The sequence below is a fragment of the Ursus arctos genome, unplaced genomic scaffold (genome assembly GCF_023065955.2).
Source record: "Ursus arctos isolate Adak ecotype North America unplaced genomic scaffold, UrsArc2.0 scaffold_3, whole genome shotgun sequence".
NCBI classification, from domain to species: Eukaryota; Metazoa; Chordata; class Mammalia; order Carnivora; family Ursidae; genus Ursus; species Ursus arctos.
Genome location: NW_026622985.1, coordinates 47,619,577 through 47,636,348, shown reverse-complemented (window position 1 = coordinate 47,636,348; position 16,772 = coordinate 47,619,577). Strand labels below are relative to the sequence as shown.

General features: G+C 34.1%; 1 protein-coding gene across 13 annotated transcripts in view; it reads right to left on the bottom strand.

Annotated features, from left to right (window-relative positions):
• HDAC9 (histone deacetylase 9) overlaps nucleotides 1-16,772 on the bottom strand; it is a 906,012-nt gene that overhangs the window by 669,010 nt on the left and 220,230 nt on the right. For 3 of the 13 annotated variants that reach the window (XM_048213040.2, XM_048213045.2, XM_057304376.1), the window contains exon 2: nucleotides 5,064-5,125. The exons of the other annotated variants lie outside the window; for them this stretch is intronic. The gene's annotated coding sequence lies outside the window, so the exon portion shown is untranslated. The remainder of the gene's footprint in view (nucleotides 1-5,063; nucleotides 5,126-16,772) is intronic. 13 annotated transcript variants of the gene reach the window in all.

Genomic DNA, 16,772 nt, shown 5'->3' with positions numbered 1-16,772 from the left:
ATTTCCTGTCAAGATGAAATAATGGACTCTTCTACCTAAATCAACCAAAAAATGGACAAAATATGTGAAACAATGGTTTTAAAACACTAGAACATCAGGCAACAAAGCACAGTGATCCCTGAGAGATGCAAAATATACAAAGCAGGCCCAAAGATTGCACAGCTTAATGTCTTAAACGGCTTTCTGGTAATGGTACAGTGAGTGGAAACCCAGAAAGAACTCAGGAGACTCCCAGAGGCAAAGAGACAAAGCTGAAAGTCTGAGGACAACAAAGTATAAGCCGTAGACAGAGCTACTCCAGTCATGTCTAATTGGAATCAAAAGGAGAAAAGTTTTTAATAACTCCATTGTGTCCTTGAATGAAGCTCAGAATACTTAGAGGAATACAAAAAATATTCAGCATTCAAGAAGGTATGTTTAGCATATAATAAAAATTACCAGGTATGGCAGGAAGCAGGAAAATATGACCCCAACTAAGGAGAAAAGTCAACCAAAACAGACTCAAAAATAATAGATGCCTTAAAATTAACTAAAAAAAACACCATATTCAAACAGTTATGAAACGGTATCCCACCTATTCAAAAAGTTAAGTAATGACACGAAAAGATGTTAGAAAGAACCAAATGAAAGTTCTAGAAATGGAAACTACAATGTGTCAGATGAACAATACATTGGATGGGATTAACAGCTGATTAGACATTTCAGGAAAAAAAAGGTTAGTGAACTTGCAGACATAGCAACAGAAACTACCAAAATGAAATACACAAAAAGAGAAATTTTTAAAAATATAAGAGGATCATATCATTTCATAGGGCTAAAGTACATGTCTTTGAAACTCCCAAATGATGGATGATATTTGAAGAGAAAACGGCCCCCAAATGTCCATATTTGATGGAAAACATACGCTCACAGATCCAATAAACTCAATAAACACAAAGCAGAAGAAACATGAATAAAACTACTCCAAAGAATATTATAATCAAATTGTTCCAAAATGGTAATAAAGAGAATAAAAATTTTAAAAACAGCCAAGGGTACAGGGAATGGGAGGGTGGGGAGAAGACACACTTTAAGTACAGAGGAACAAAGGTAAGTATTATGACTCAAAGTGAAAGGATTGAAAAATATATGCTAACATTAATCAAGAGACAGCTGTGACAAAAGCAAATTTCAGAGCAAAGAATACTACTAAAGGTAAAAATTGTCATTTCATGATAGTGGAATCAATTCATCAATGGGTTATATCAATTTTAAATGTTTATGTACCTAATATCAGAGCTTCTAAATAGAGAAAAAGGCAAATAGAATTTCAAGAAGAAATAGATAAATCCACAATTTTAATAGGAGATTTCAATACTCTTCCCTCGATTGATAGAGTAGATAGAAAAATCAGTAAAAATATACAAGATCTGAATAACACTATCAACAAACTTGAATTTATTAACATTTATAGAAAACTCAATAGTAGAATACACATTTTCTTCAAGTACATGTGAAACATTTGCCTATGAACGTGGTACCATATTTTGTGTCACAAGACAAATCTCAGTACACTTAAAAGGATTCAATTCATACAAGTTATATTCTGACCAAAATGTAATAAATTAGAAATCACTAACAGAAAGATATCTGGGAAAATCCTCAAATACTTGGAAAATAAATAAAACACTTACAAATTATCCATGGGGCAAATAATAAATCAAAAGGGAAATTAGAAAGTATTCTGTGACATTTAAAGCAAAGACAACATAAGCTAAAATAAGTGAGTGTGACTGCATCAAATTAAATAGATTCTGCTCAGCAAAGAAAACCACTAAAATAAAAAGGCAACCTATGGAATCTGAGAAAATATTTGTAAACTACATACCTGGTAAGGAGTTAATATCCAAAATATACAAGGAACACATACGACTCAACAGCAAAAACATAAAGAGCCCAATTTTTAAATGGGCAAATAGCCTGAATAGACATTTTTCCAAAGAAGACATACAAATGGTGAACAGGTTCATGAAAAAGTGTTCCTCATCACTAATTATTAAGGAAATGCAGATCAAAACCACAATGAGATATCACCTCACACCTGTTAGAATGGTCATCATCAAAAGGACAAGAGATAACATATGCTGGTGAATAGGTAAAGCGCAACGCTGTATTCCGTTGTTGGGAATGTAAACTGATAGAGTCATTATGGAAAACAGTATAGAGGTTCCTCAAGAAATTAAAAACAGAACAACCTATGATTCAGCAAATGAACCTGAAGGGCATTATGCTAAGTGAAATAAACCAGAGAAAGACAAATACTACATGGTATTACTTCTATGTGGAGATTAAAAGGGAAAAAAAAAGACAAACCTATATTAGTTGTTCCCTGGGACTTGAGTCTAGGAGGAGGATAAGGAAAGGGTAAGTACAAACTTTTAGTTTTAAGATATGTTGCAAGATGAATAAGGTATGAGGATCTAATGTATAACATGGTGACTACAGTTGATAACACATGTCATATAATTGAAATTTGCTAAGAGAATAGAACTTAAATGTTTTCAGGGGAAAACAAAGTAAATATATGAGGTGAGGGATGTATTAATTACTTCAATAGGAGGAATTCTTTCTCAACAGATATATATATGAAATCATCATGGTATACCCTTAAAAAAAAAGAAACTATTCTAAACCAAATGAAAATGAAAACACAACATATCAATGTCTGTGGAATGTAGCTAAGACAGTATTAGCAGTATTTAAGAGAAATTTTATAACACTAAATACATATAATTGAAAAGAAGAAAAATCTCACATCAATTACCTCAGCTTCCACAATAAGAAACTAGAAAAAGGGGAACAAATCAAATTCAAAGCAAGTAGAAGAAAGGTAATAATGAAGATCAGAGTGGAAATCAAAGAAACAGAAAACAGAAGGATAACTGAGAATATCAATGAAACCAAAAGCTGATTACTCAAGAAGATTTATAATACTGGTAAACTTCTAGTTAATGATGATGATAATGATGATGATAAAAAAGAGAAAAGACATTAATTACTAATATCAGGAATGAAATCTGTGACATCATTACAGATTCTACAAAGAGTCAAAGGGTAATATGAGAATATTACCAGCAACTTTATGCCTGCACATCTGAAGACCTAGAGAAAGTGGGCAAGTTCCTTGAAAAATACAAACTACCAAATTCAAGAAGAGATGGGTAATGTGAATAACACTGCATCTATTAAAGAATTTGCATTAGTAATTAAATATCTTCCTGTAAAAAAAAAACAAAAACAAACAAACAAAAACTCCAGGTTTAGGAGGAGTTCACTGTTGAATTCTACCAAATATTTAAAAGAAAAAGAGAATGCCAACCCTCGGCAAACTCTTCCAGAAAACTGAAGACAAGTGACTTTCCCGACGTAGTCCCAATATTAGACTAGCATTACCCTGATACCAAAATCTGACAAACACATTACAAGAAAAGAAAAATACAGGGCGTCTGGGTGGCTCAGTTGGCTAAGTGCCTGCCTTCGGCTCAGGTCATGATCCCTGAGTCCTGGGACTGACTCTAGCAACAGGCTCCCTGCTCAGTGGGGAGTCTGCTTCTCCCTCTGCCCCTTTCCCATAGTTGTGCTCCGCCCCCCTGCAAAAATAAATAAAATCTTAAAAAAAAAAAAAAGAAAATTACAGACCAATATTCCTCAAATAGAATCCATCAATATATAAAAAGTACTATAAACCCTGACCAAGTGGGATTTACCTCAGTAATGCAAGATTGGTTTACCATCTGAAAAGCAATTAATGAAAGATACCATATTAATAAATGACAAAACCACATAATCATCTCAAGAGAAGCAGAAAAATAATAAATCAATTCTTGATGAGCTATGTGGAAACAGGTGCAAATTCTGAATGTACCTAACAGTATGTGCTATTCATATTGTCAAATATTTATTAAGGATCTATGCACTGGAGCCTAATTCTTGGCTCAGAAAACATTAGGAAAAAAGAGACAAACCCTAGCTTCAGTACAGCTTATATCTTTGTAATTGTTGTCATTATCATTGTAACATCATCATCATTCCTTTTACTCTGTTCAGATCCCTCTATGAATAGTAATGGCACTCTACCACACGCTTCAACTTGCCAACATAGTAAGTTGCTATTGCATATCCAATTGATTTTACATACATACTTTGTCTCATCAGAGGCTTATGCACATTCTGTTTCTAATTTCTTAGACCTGAATACCTTAAATACAATAATTTTCTATTTCCCTTCTTGTTTAAATAAAATAAAGGCGCTTATCTCCATGGTAGTTCTAGATAAGAAAACAATAATGAAAAATAACAATCCCTTACACTTGCATAGTGCTTTACACTTTTCAAAGCGTTTTCATATTGACTATATCATGATCTCATTTGAAAAATTCTGTGAGGTCACTAGAGAGAGTAAGAAATCTCTTTATTTCATAGATGAGAAAACTGAGGCCCAGAGACGTTAAGTAAATATCCATAATTCACAGCTATGTAATTTTCTCACATAGATGCTATTCTTCCATTTCCTTTAAGTTTCAGAAAGAGCAATGGTTTCATAAATATGCATTATCTTTCTTGAATATAGTGGCACGTGTCCAATTTCCTAAACAGGCTCCTTCAAATAGACCCAATATGGTTTTGCCGACACGGCTACTACGCTCTTTATCCAGTAGTAATCAAGTCCACTGTGGAACATACACACTCCTCAAGTCTCACACTATTACAAGATGACCAGACCAGCTAAAGATGAGTAAGTGGCCCGTGTGAGGAAAATTCTAGATCAAGGAACTAAGAATTCACATTATTATAACGTTAGAATCCAAAATACAAATAATATTAATTACACTTCCACAAAATTCATCTGTAATAATAAATTATCCTTACTGAAAGCATATTTTAGAGTTTTATATAGGACTGTTAAAAATATAACCTGTTTTTAAAGCTCCGTATCAACTTAACCAGAAAAATAACCATCTCAATCAATTTATTTAACAAAGGTGGACTCAGAGTGCTAAAAAGTATTTTGGATATTCTTTTACCCAATTTCAGTAGAACTGGCTCTGCACAGCTGACAGGAAGAAATGAAGAAAGGTTTCCTCTTCTATAAATAAAATACAGAAGTATGAGAAGGAGGGGGGCATTTGAAGTTGGTTAATTTGCTGTTCCTCTTTTAAAAATCACTAAATTGGATGTGAAAATAATTCAATACTCTAACTTGTTCATGGATTTCTCCAAATGATTGCAAATCTCTGGAAAACAACCTTACTCCGTTACTATTTCTGCAGTAAATTATATACATTACAAAATAATGTCATTGGAGAAAAACCAACAAAAGCATTAAGAGATTATGTTTCTAGGCACATGCAGAGCTCATTTTACTTTAATTATACAGTTCTTTAATTTGGTAATTATAAAATATTCCCTGACAAAATTAGTTTTAGTTACAAACTTAGGCATGTAAATTTCATAGAGCCACCACTTTTTCTGACACACTGTCAGAATGTCATAGTTTTTAAATAATGACAGTACGTGGTATGGCACCACTACTTTTTAAAGAAATACATCCACAAGAACTTAATGTTCAGTTGGCTTCCTCAAAAGAAAACAGATGAGGAATAAATAGTGGCAATAGTTTGCCTGCTTATGAAACATGAAATTAACAGAAAAACATTTCAAATTTCACTCATCATCAGGCCTACCATGTATATCAATACCCACCTCAACTTGAAGAGTGACATTTTAGAACTATTTAACATGAAATTAAGCTAGCAATTATCATCGACTCTTTCTCAAATGGCTAGAATTGCAACCAAATTTCCATCAGTTTTATTCCTTAAGGTATAGAGAGAAGGAAGCACATATATTCATAACGAAAAGTGCCTATGTTAAAGTGAAGATATTGTTATTCACATTATTAAATATTGTTAACGTTACACTAACAAGCTTCTGTTTACAGAATTCACTGCACAGCCCCTTGTTTGTTGAGCTGTACTTATATATGTGGCTACGTTTGCATTGGTGTTTGAATGGGAACACATGAGAAGTAAAAAAGAAAAGATACAACAAACGGGTCATCAAAATTAGATAAGCATCTCATGGGGAAGTCAAAATGAGGCTATACCAAAACATTAATATTAATAATAATAATAGTTATTTGATCATGATACAATATGCACTGTGTGAAATTAATATTCCCATTTTTCAGATGGAGAAACTGAAGCACAAGAGGTTAAAACATTTGTCCAAGGTCCTATAGCTAGCAAATGAATGAAAATCTGATCCCAGGCATGCTGACTAGAGATGAATCCCTGATTCTCCTAAGGAAAATGATTATTTTGAACTCTATATTTTCATAATTATATAATTTATGTAATTCCTATGAACAATAAAAAATAAACAAGTGAAAAAACTGCAAGCCACAAAATGTTTGTGTGGCCAAAAAGCTTTCTGAATTATACTGTTTCATGACTGACTGACATTTGGATTAGTCTCCCAAACATAAAATTCCCTACTTCACCACTGCATCCAGCATGATCCCTTCCCCACTCATCTCTTCTGCTGATAGAGAGGGAAAGTAATGATTTGGAATCATCCTACATACAGAGTGCCTCATAGTCCTGCCCTTTTCTTCACTTTCTTCTGTGAGGGATTCTAAGCATTCTTAGAGAGACCAGCAGCTCAGCGCTTATCCCCACCCCTTCCCTGAGAATAAGTCTAATTTCCCTATTAATCTCTTCCAAAATGTTCTTCCTACATTTTTAAAATTAACATTTCTCATTCTCACCCTTTTCCTCCTCTACTGCCCAGTAGAATCTTGGAGGCTAAGGAATTAAAAACGGGACCACAGTCTTCTGCATTGGACCAGGCTTAGCAGCAAATCCATCTGTATCAAGAATTTCATGGGCCTGGTCTGACCTTGGAACATGTTCCTGAGCAATCCAGGATGAATCAGGAGGTGGGATCTCTCAGTGTCAGTCCTCCCAGCCGAAGAAGACTAGAAATTTGGTGGCATAAAGACTGTGCAGGGCTAAGAAATGGAAAGAGTCAAAATGAACAAAGTCCAAGGGAAAAAAAGGAAGAGAGACTGATTGAGTCTAAAGCAAAGAAAAAGAATCTATGGTAGAACAAAGACAGTATCCTTTTCTTGTATAATTGATGTAATATATTGCTTCTCTGAGATTATTGATAAATTGTTCTAAATTTTCTTCTGTTTTGTATTAAAGGTATTTCTTCTGTCTTTCCTTTTTTTCTTTTCCTTCTTTCGTTCTCTCGCTTCCTCCCTTTCTTTCTTTCTCTACTTTTCTTTCTTTTTCTTTCTTTCTTTTCTTCTGTTTGAGAAGCTCAATTTCTCTCTTTAAAATTCAAACTTCTTCTGAAAGATCAGGCCTTCAGGCCTGTAAGTGGGAAATAGGTTGACAAGTATGTAGACTTGCACTTAATCCCCCGTTTATCAATCCGATTCCTCACCTCCAGCTTCCCATATCCCAGGTGTCCCAATGTCTCGAAATTCTGTGGATTAATTTCTTCAAATAGTCAACTTCTCTAACCCTATTGGGCAAGAAGAAGGGTAGTCTGCTAACTGTAGGGTGGTGGGGCAAAGAAGGGAGACATGATCTGGTGACTGATTGCTACTTAAATAAACTTTCAACCAACCATTATATACAGTCATTAGCCTCATCCCCACCTGTAATCCCTGGATCCTTTTGAGTTTAGGGGAACAAAATACCTTGCTTCTCAATGTACTCTCCCTGTAGAAACTGAATTTGAGTTTCCTCCATGGTTCTAAGGTAGCCCTCTTCCCATGTTCCAGAAATATGTTGGTATCCCTTCTCTGTAATTATCTCCCTCTCCTACTGACTGTCTCCTATGAGTTTATACTTTTAAATGTTTATTGTTACTTTAATGGAGTTTCTGCAAATAATAGATAATTGCGTGTTTTCACTAATATACTTGAAAAATTCTGATATTTTGAAAAAGTAATCACCACCAATAACCTTTAATATATCATCAAATATAAGAATACCCTCATTTTGGCAAGAATGACTGAAGTATATTTTCTTACACAATGAAGGTTATTTTATGTCTAGTTAATATTTTCCCCTAGGAATAGGAATTGACTTTTCATGCTTTTTATCCATTTCTAGTAATATTTTTTTCTCTTGATTCATTTCTGTAATTAATTATTAATGAATTCTTGACACTAAGTCACCTCTTGGCTGAGGTGAATTATTCTTTTAAGATACTGCTAAATTTAATTTGTTATATTTTACCTAGACTTCTTGCCTATACATCCATAATAGGGATTGTTGTATAGATATATATTTGTGATATTTTCTGCTAAGTTTTAGATTCAGGATTATGTGACTTTCAAAAATATTAATTGGGACACTTTCTATAAATTTCTATTTAGGCAAATAAGAATTTACTTCTTAAAAATTTGAAAAGCTTACTGGTATGAACATTTTGAGATATTGCAGTTTTTTACTCCAAAATTATAAGTAGTTAGCCGCTAAAATTTTGCCTATCAAGTTTCATAGAGAATCAGCTTAGAAGTTCTATTTTTATTAAAATTTCTATTTCATTTCAACTTTATTCATTTTTAAAATAACTTTGCTTTACACTTTTTCTGAGTCAAATTTCTAAAGATTTTAAAATTATTATTATTATTTTCAAGATTTTATTTTATTTATTTATTTGGGGGGGTGGGGAGAGCACAGAGGGAGAGTCAAAGGGAGAAGCTTAGCAGAGAGCCCGATGAGGGACTCCATCCCAGGGCCCTGAGATCATAACCTGAGCCAAAGGCAGGCACTTCCCAGATGCTCCTAAATTATTATTTTTAAGAACCAGCTCTTGGATATATGAATACCACCTTTCATGGTTTCTTTAAATTTTGTTTTTTATCTCATCTAATTCCCCTTAATATTGTTATGTTTAAATTTTATATTTTAAAAAACATCTTATGTTGCGTTTTACTTTTTGTAGTTTAAAATGAAATAATTTACCACCATATATTCGCCTGTGAATGCGGCTTTGCTGAACATCAGGAGGGTTTTTTTTCCTCCTAAATAGTGTTCTTATTTTCTAAATGACTCATAACAGCAGTTTTAATTGCCTCTGACCCAACAGTTTTGAATGGCTTATTCCTTCCAAGTAATTATCTGTGTTACAGCTTTTTGTTAATAATTTCTGGTTTTATTATATTATAATCAGAGAATATGGTCTATCTTTTGGCACACAACTTAACTCCTAACAGTACAAGGAACTAAATTTGGCATGATAAATAGACTTCTCACTTCAAGTAAATACTTTTAATCAGGATCTTTATATAAGTTTGACTTTTCACAATAGATGTTTTATCAAAGGGTCTTCTAACTTCTGAAATACAGTCTTTCTCAGTGTTTAAAAAGGTGCTTGTTGATGTCTTTGCCCCTAACAAAATTATTAGCTCATGGTCTAATTGTACATGAAAAGGAATAACTTCCTCTAGCTTCAACACGAAAGACAAGCCAAAATGAGAAGTGGTGTTTTCAACCACTTAAATAACCACCATCTTGAATTTAAAAAAGAATATTTTACAGATGAATTAATGGAAATCTACAAAGGCTTAATGACTTGCCTACCATCTCACATCTAGTACAGAGTTGCCAGGGCAGAATAATTTTTTTTTTTTAATTCTTCTGCCATAGTCCCCTTCCTACGTGCTCTCTCCTTTTATTGGCCCAATTATGGAATGTATTCACAAATCTTATGTATTTCTCATTAATTTGATTAAAACAATTATGTGCTAGAATAAAAGCAAAAATTAAGTTTAAGGAACTAGGGAGGGGTGCCTGGGTGGCTCACTCAGTTAAGCGTCTGCCTTCAGCTCAGGTCATGATCTCAGGGTCCTGGAATCAAGCCTGGCATTGGGATCCCTGCTCAGCGGGGAATCTGCTTCTCCCTCTGCCTCTCCCCCTTTGCTCGTGCTCTCTCTCTCTCAAATAAATAAACAAAATCTTTTTAAAAAATAAGGGACTAGGAAGAGAATTTTAGAATTTTACACTTAAACACAGCTACAAATTGCAGACTTGTGAAAAAAAATCATCTTTAAGATGGGACAAGGAAAGCATCTCAGGGGAACTCTGGTTACACAGGCCATGTTATAATATTTACTGGTCAGTCTTGTCTCCACCAGAATATTTTAGTCATTAGTTTGAAATGTTTAAGTGAGGAAATAATCAGAAAAACTATTTCATATCTGTATAAAGTTCCCTCTCCTCTCCTAGAAAGAATTTTAATTAGAACTCCAGAGAAAATAACTGGCAATATTTTTAAACATGCCTAAACTTTTAAATGTCTGGCAAATGTGGTCATGGAAGGTGTACTGAGCCTGACCGAAGTTTAATGTGTGGGTTCCAGTCCTGGCTCTGTGACCTTAGCATCTGTGACTTAGCTCTGTGACTCTAGATGTTTCTCTAGACCTCCTTTTCCTGAGAGGCTGTGCACAGACGGTCCCTTCCATATCCTTGAACTCAATTTTTGTGAAACCTAGATTTGCAAATGATATTGTCCTTTATTTCAGGTAATATTTATTCAGAATGTATCCGGTGTCAGAAAACAGCACCAGGTAATAGATTATAGCATGAGAAAGGGTAGTTACAGTCCCTACCTACAACAAATGTAGTCAGTCACTATTTCTTCACTTCCAACAGGATGACTACATTATTATATTTAAAATAGTTATTATGCTAATATGTTTCTCTTGTGTATGCAACAGGCATTTTGTAATTTCTCTGAGAATTAAAGGTGATTTAAAAAAGAAAAAGCTACATATTTCTGTTATAGTCTGCAAACTACAGCATACGTTCAGAAAGTTACATTTTACCGCACACCTAACAAAAGGTGGTGCTATATGCCTCAGCTCCATTTTTGTCTGTGGCTGTCAGAGCTATTTTAAGTTTTAATTGAAACTATGTATTTCCTAAAAATAAGTTAGCTGAACATATTGCCTTTTCTTTTTGTTAAAAAAAACAACTTTCTATTATGCCAATAATGTCAGAGATTAATAACAAACGTAAAAGATAATTAAGCAGGGACATTTAAAATAAATGGAATTCAAAATGTATTGCATGCTTGATTGTCGGACTAAAATTAAACAACTAATCTGAATATGACTGATGGGAATGTTGCTGAAGGAACAATTAAAACAGTGCAACTCTGATAGGTTCAATCAGGGTAGTTCTCTTCTTATTTTCCATTTGCCTTTTGTTATTTATACCTGAAATGCAAAACCATATGATCAGTTTCTCACCTCTGCTTATGGTTGTGGTGACAGGGAAATCAATTGTTAATTGGTCAGCTCAAACTGTACTCATTTACTTATTACGTTTGTGTCTCTTCCTCCTTGATCTTAAATTTCCTTAAGATCTCCTCAGGATTATTTGTTTTATGTGAGTAAAACCAGGATGCCACAGTGCTAAACTTACTGCTTTGCCATTTGTTTCAGATTATTCTTCCTACATGCTCCAATTTGCATAACTTTATTGTTTTGTGGATTCTAAGCTTGTGAATTTATTACCAAGGCACCTGCCAGTGTTACTGTATTTAAGGAACTGTCAGCAGTTTCTATTTTGGGGTTCTAAGTTGGCTACAAAAACTCACTCTGGGCTGAATTTTGGCGTGTGTTACAGGGTAGCAAACGAAGAGGGATTTATTTTTAGAAAAGGGGGGGAGAGTGGTGGGGAAATAGTTTTTTGCTTTTTTTTTTTTTTGAGGTATAGAAATATAAAATAGAAAACAGAAGTTGGTGGTTTCAGAAGTATTCTGAAAGATTAATCCTCTTTGATTTTTCTGAAGTTGGTTGGGTACCTTTTCCAACCCATTAGGCTACATTGCAGACTCATGCCTTGAGGGATTATGGCAAAACATTAGAATTATCTTTTCTATTTACTGGCAAAATACCTTGTGTATGCCTTAATTTTAACAATGGGACAGGAGCTTTAGCGGTAAAAATCATCCATTTAGTGAAGACTAGACTAGAACCAACAAGTTTCAGGTTCCTGACAAAAGACTAAGCATCTTAAGTATGACCTTCAATTGTGTCAAAAGGAGGTTCTTCCTACCCTTCTTCCCTCCTGCAACCCATCATCACTATCAGCACAAAGAGCTTCACTAAATTGGGAAGAAGCAGGGATGCTCTGAGTTTCATCTAGTTTTGAAGCTTTGTCTCTGGAAAGAGTCTTCACAATCTAAATCTTTATTTGGCAAGCAAAAAAAAAAAAAAATTCCAAGATCCATCAGCATATCTGGAACTTTTGCAGAATAATATAATCAGAAAGTTTATTTTTCCAAAGCATTGAGGCACAGAAGATAAGTATCATGCCCTTCCTCTTATCCACACACATGTGAGAGACTATAGGCATACACATCTTAGAATTTGCCAATAAACTATAGTTTATACTTTATACCTAATGTATCTTAGACATAAAATCTGTACTATTTCCGAGGTAAAATGAATAAGAATCTTATAGCTAGCCAGATGTAGTATCAATTAACAAACGTCTCTTGAGCACCTTTTGGGGCAAGGCACTAAGCTAGAGAGTTGGGTTAGTAAGGAATATAAAACTCTGGGGCAGGGATGAAAGTATAATGTGAAATGAAGAAAAGAAGGGGAAGTCTATGAAAGACATAATCTGCATCCAAACACTGCTTATGGGAAGTATACTCTGGTCCGCAGGTTTGAGCAAGATGGACCCTCTGGCAGGTGCATCACTATTGTGAAACTGCAGACACTGAAATAATCAGAGACTAACATCAAACACTGAATCATACAATTCATTCCATTCTCTCTTCAGAACTTACTCGCCAAGTAGCCTTTCAGTTATAATTTGATTTTTCCCTGTAGAGTAACTTTCATGAGTCAGCACTGAGTAGGCTCATATGTGCATTCTAAATCATCTGGAGCAAAGAATTCTTGTGATAAACCAATATATTTGGAGTTATACATTAATATCTTGTGAGTTCGGTTAATGAAAGCCTGTCCCTGTATGAGAGTTCTAGTCCCAATATGCTAACCAAATAAGTGCCTAGATCTCCATTGCTAAGGTCCACACCCCACAGTCTATGAGTCCAGTCCTACCACATGACAGGAGCTTAATGAATGAGTGAAGGTGGTGGAACACTGTAAAAGGCCCTGGAGGGGGTAGCCTGGCCTCTCCTGGTAGCCCACTTCAATTACTATGTAGTTTTTTCTCCAATTTCAACAGGAACTAAAAAGTTCAAAGAGAAAAACAGTCATGGTTTGAATTTTTACAATTTCATTTTATTTTAATGAACTCCAAAAATAAATGAGCTAAAGCAAAAAAGCTTCTAAACCATACCTCATTTCCACTCTGATGTTTCCAGTCTCATAAATACTGCTTAAATAAATATCCTTTAAACCATGTTAGATTTTTTCCCCCTATTTCTGCAGCAGCCTATTGCTGAAAGATACCTTAGCACAACCTCCTCTTTTACAAAGGAGCAAACTGATGTGATTATTTCATCTAATCCTATAACAATAAAAAAAGGAAATAAGTACCAAAAGTAGATTAAAATAACCAAGAAGTTGTTCCTCACTAATTAAAATCAGGAAGTTTGGTTAGTTTGATGTTATTAGGAAACAAAAAATTATTTCAGAGTAACTCATATGTATTTTTTGCTGTTTATCCAACTTTAGTTGGTATAGGCTCTTCAAGTTTATCCTCAATTTTCTGGTTATTAATAGTTTTAATTAGCTTTTTCACATTTATGGGATGATAATAAAAACAGCAAGTTCTTCAGAAATATGTGTTTTTCTTTTAGCTTTTGTTTTCTTAAGCATAAAAATTTGCACCCCAAGAGTGAAGTGTTGCCTATTTCATGTTTTGCTTTGTTATTGTTTTAATTAGTATAACATTCCATGTTTTGGCTTTTAGTATCAAGTTTAACTGTATGCAGTAGGCCAACAGTGCTCAAATATCAGCAATTTCATATGGCCCCAACTAATATTTACTTAAAAATGTAGTTTTTACTGCAAATTAGTCATAGGATAACATTATATTTTCTGGCCAATTATATCTAGTTTTGTTTTTGTTTTTGTTTTTGTTTTTAAGTAGGCTTCATACCCAGCACAGAGCCCAAAACAGGGCTTGAACTCACAACCCTGAGATCAAGACCTGAGCTGAGATCAAGGGTTGGTTGCTTAACCAACTGAGCCACCAGGCACCCCTATATCTAGTTTCTGATATGTAAACCAAAAATAAAATATTTCAGTAAGAGAGTTAAATTTAATTTGTAGCAAAGAACTCTGCTTATCCTAAAAAATAAGTTGATTACCCTAAAAACAACTACTTGTAATCATATAAGCACTCTACATACTAATCAATTAAAAGTGAAAAAGAGATGTTTCCTTACTAAAGTCCAATAGATACTATGTCAACTGTAAAATGAGATCAAATAAAAATCAATGTAAGAATTCATTTATAATAACTTGTCACATATCTCTATGGTGTTTAAGGGTCATTGGCACATGGGGAAAGGGAGGGGGGGAGTCCCTCTACTCTTAATTGCTTTTATAGATAGCTTGAGGTACTGTAAATCATAAAAGGGTGAAATGATGGAAAATAGGGCACTGAGGAGAAAGATCTTTGTTTACCTCAATGACCTGCATGAAAATCACTCAATTAACAACCTAATATCAGCTGTCCCCTGGATTCCACCTGTGAAGACTTCAGATTTCTCCATACTTTCCACACTCTACAGAAGGCAATGTAACTAGAAATAAATGACTTTCAAAGATGGACTTACATAAAAGAACACAGTGTGTACAGTATACAACTCGTAACTACACCTTCTTACAGAATTTTTTAAAATCTTAACAGTTTAAAAGTGCTGAGAAATCCAAAATATATATTCATCTTGGTGACAGACAACGTGCATTGTGAACAAGCTCCTCTTCTTAATCAGACCCTTTGTTCCAGGTACCAAAAATGAGCCAGCATATTTTACTGTTTGTGACAAAACGAGAAATATATAAATGATGAAGAGAAATTGAGAACTCATAGTTAGCTCCTAAAGAGAACATGACATATCCACTACATTTGCATAAAATAGCTGAGAAAATAATATAACTGCTTCTCAATATCTGTTATCTAAATTATACCTCTGGGTGCCTGCATGGCTCAGCTGGTTAAGCGTCTGATTCTCGATTTCGACTCAGGTCATGACCTCAGGGTTGTGAGATCTAGCTTCATGTCAGGCTCTCTGCTCAAGGCAGTCTTCTTGTCCCTCTCCCTTTGCTCCTCCCTCACTAGCTCACTCTTTTTCTCTCTCACAAATAAATCAAATCTTGAAAAAATAAAAATAAATAAATTATACGTCCTTCAAGCTTTCCTTGTCCAAAACAATTTTTTTTAAATCCCAAGGGGCATCTGGGTGGCTCAGTCGGTTAAGCAACCTGCTCTTGATTTTGGTTCAGGTCATGATCTAGGGCTCTGTGGTCAGTGGGAGTCTGCTTGGGATTCTCTCCCTCCCTCTCCCTCTGCTCCTCCCCGTTTGTGCTCTCTCTCTCTTTCTCAAATAAATAAATAAATTCTTTTTTAAAAAAATCCTAAGAATATTGTCATTTGTAAGACAAATATATTCTTTCAGGTAATTTTACTGAAATACACATTATTTGCAGAATGGAAGTAGGAATATTCAATTTGAAGTTCTGAAAAGTAAAACCAAAACCATTATGCCAGACAAAGATACAATTTGAAATAAGACAACAGGACTTTATGTTTACTAATAACAAAAACAATATTAAATAAAATTAACCATGAACAATTTCAGTTCTATGTCAGAATCTCACTGGCTGAATTTGTTACCTGAAAACTGTTTTCACTATTTATAACATCTATGTCCTGAGAATAAAGCTCAGCTAAATTTATTTACTTTTGTCAAGCACCATTAGTTATAGCCAGTGACAAAACCAATTAAACATTTATTTCGAATGATTTTTTTTGCCTATATTACACTAGGTCATGGTGATTTTACCACAAACTGAAGTGAAATATCCCCAATCTTGAAAATTTTTATGTACTCATTTTTTTCTTTTATTAAGCTTTTCATTTTAATTCCTGTATAGTTAACATACAGTGTCATATTAGTTTCAAGTGTACAATATAGTGATTTAACAATGTATTTAACAAATACATCATCACTCAGTGCTCATCATAAGTGTACTCAATCCCCTTCACCTATTTCACCCATCCCCCCACCCACCTCCCCTCTGATGTGCTTATTTTAAATGAGTATTCTCAGTTAAAGTAACTATTTTTTTCAACAAGAACATTTTTTTACTTGATGCATACTTCAGAATGCATAGTTCTGAAAAATATATACAAAACATTCCATCCAAGAAAAACAGAATACACATTTTCCTCAAGTACTCACAGTAGAATCTCCTAGTTAAATCACATGAAAGGAGACATAACAAATATTGCAAATTTAAGAAGACTGAAATCCTACCAAGTATATTTTCCAACCACGATGGTACCAAACTAAAGATCAACAATAACACAAAGCTGGACAATCTACAATGTAAATATTAAATATTTAAATATGTCAATATTAAATAACACACTACTGCACAAGCAGTGGGCCAAATGAGAAATCAAATGGCAAATCAAACTATGTCTCAAAACAAAAGAAAAAGAAAACACAATATTCCAAAACCTATAGGACGCAGCAAAAGCAGATGTTAGAAT